Here is a 1,834-nt window from a genome sequence, read left to right as displayed (position 1 = left end):
AATTTCAACCAAATTTCCAAATAATGCTTTAGTTAATAAGGTAATTCCAAGTACAATCTAAAATTATGTGAAATACGAAAACATACTTATATCACACCTAAAATAAAATTAATTCCAAATGAAGTAAAGATTTAACTGAAGAAAAATTAAAATAAAAGCATTAGAAATTATTTAAGTGATAAATGTTGAGTATAAGGAAAACCTGTTAAAAGCAAAATACCAACACCAGAAACTATATTGGAATCAATTGCTAAAACTTTCTAGAACATTTAAAAGTATCTATACAAACAAAAATATTTAAACATATTTAGAATATATTTAAATGTTAAAATATTTAAATATATTTAAAATATTTAAGACAAATTTAAAAGTACATTTTACCTTATAATAAAACAATGAAATAATGTTCTTAATTCATAAATGTTCAGACAATCAATGAGAAAAAGATGGTTACCACAACGGAGAGAAATGAATATAGTAAATGAAGAGTTTTATGCAAAAGGAGATAACACTCATGAAATATCATGTGTTTATTAATGTTTGTAAAGCAATAAAATCTAATTATTAATTATATACTTGTAAAATAATTACATTTTCATAGATATTTCTTTGGGAAAATGCCCCTCTAAAATTCTAAACAACAAAGTTGGGGGGAATCGGGATGTTTTAAACCACAATGAGGAGATGGTGACAGAGTGACATTGAGCTGAGGAGCCCAAAAAGTGATGACCAGTTACGGATTCTGGACAATTTTAAGTTGAGAGCAAGCGGTTGTGACTGTGTCCCAACTACTGGTGAGGGAAAATGGTCACTAAGTCCTCCTTCTTTCCTCCTAGATGTACATATCAGTTCCAGGGAGACATGGGCTCTTCTCAGGAGGGTTCAGTCATAAACACATGGGGAAACATGTGCATGCTTATGAAAAACCTTTCAGTCGTCTCTTGCTGCTGTTTTTGTGCTCATCCAGGGAAACCTGAGAACCCAAGAGCAATCCCATCCCCTGAGTCACCAAATCAAGTTAAGTTCCTACCCACTTAGCCATTTCAGTTTCCATTCCCTGTACCTCACCTAATTTGGTCCTTGAATAGTAATGGGACACTCTCAGCATGGTGTATGTGTTCTTTCAGTGATATCTTGAAAACTAATATCTCTACAGAGCATGTGAAATATGAACAATTTGGGAAAATAACTCAGTGGAATTTCACTACTGAAATGAATCACGTACTGTAAGGTGAGTTCTTAGAAAGATAGTTTTCTTTTATTTTCCCACGCTTTCTTTCTTTCCTTTATATTAAATGTTCATTCATAGCTAAGATACCTGGGAATTGTTAGACTTTATTCTAAAATCGGTTAGCTAATATCTCAATAGATATATAAACAATAATTGAGGGGCTACAAATAGAGAATCAAAGCTACACCATGGACATTCAAGTCAACTGATGACATCTCCTGTTGCAAGTCCTGCCTTAGGTCCCAAGTTACCTTAGATTTCACCTGTCGANAACTATCCTGAAATTGACAGTATTTTTTAGTAAGTCAAAAATCACATTTTTGCCTCAATTTAAATTGTCCAGAATCCCAACGTCCCTTGACATCAAGCCTCATCACTGGTTCCATTTGTCCTGTCTCAAGTCATGAGTGTTAAATAAGAACCGTAGACTTGATGACATTGTCTTCTCCAATGAGAGCATTGTCTGGGTTTCTGAGTATAAGGAGTAGGAGAAGATGGTGGGGAGAAAAACATGATCTTTATTTATTTATTTATTTATTTATTTATTTTTTTTTTTTCCGTGTCCGGCAACGGATCGCAACCCTCAGTGTTGCCCCCGTACCG

This window comes from Galeopterus variegatus, unplaced genomic scaffold, assembly GCF_000696425.1.
Source record: "Galeopterus variegatus unplaced genomic scaffold, G_variegatus-3.0.2 Scaffold12428, whole genome shotgun sequence".
Classification (NCBI taxonomy): Eukaryota; Metazoa; Chordata; class Mammalia; order Dermoptera; family Cynocephalidae; genus Galeopterus; species Galeopterus variegatus.
This window is presented reverse-complemented; position numbering follows the sequence as displayed.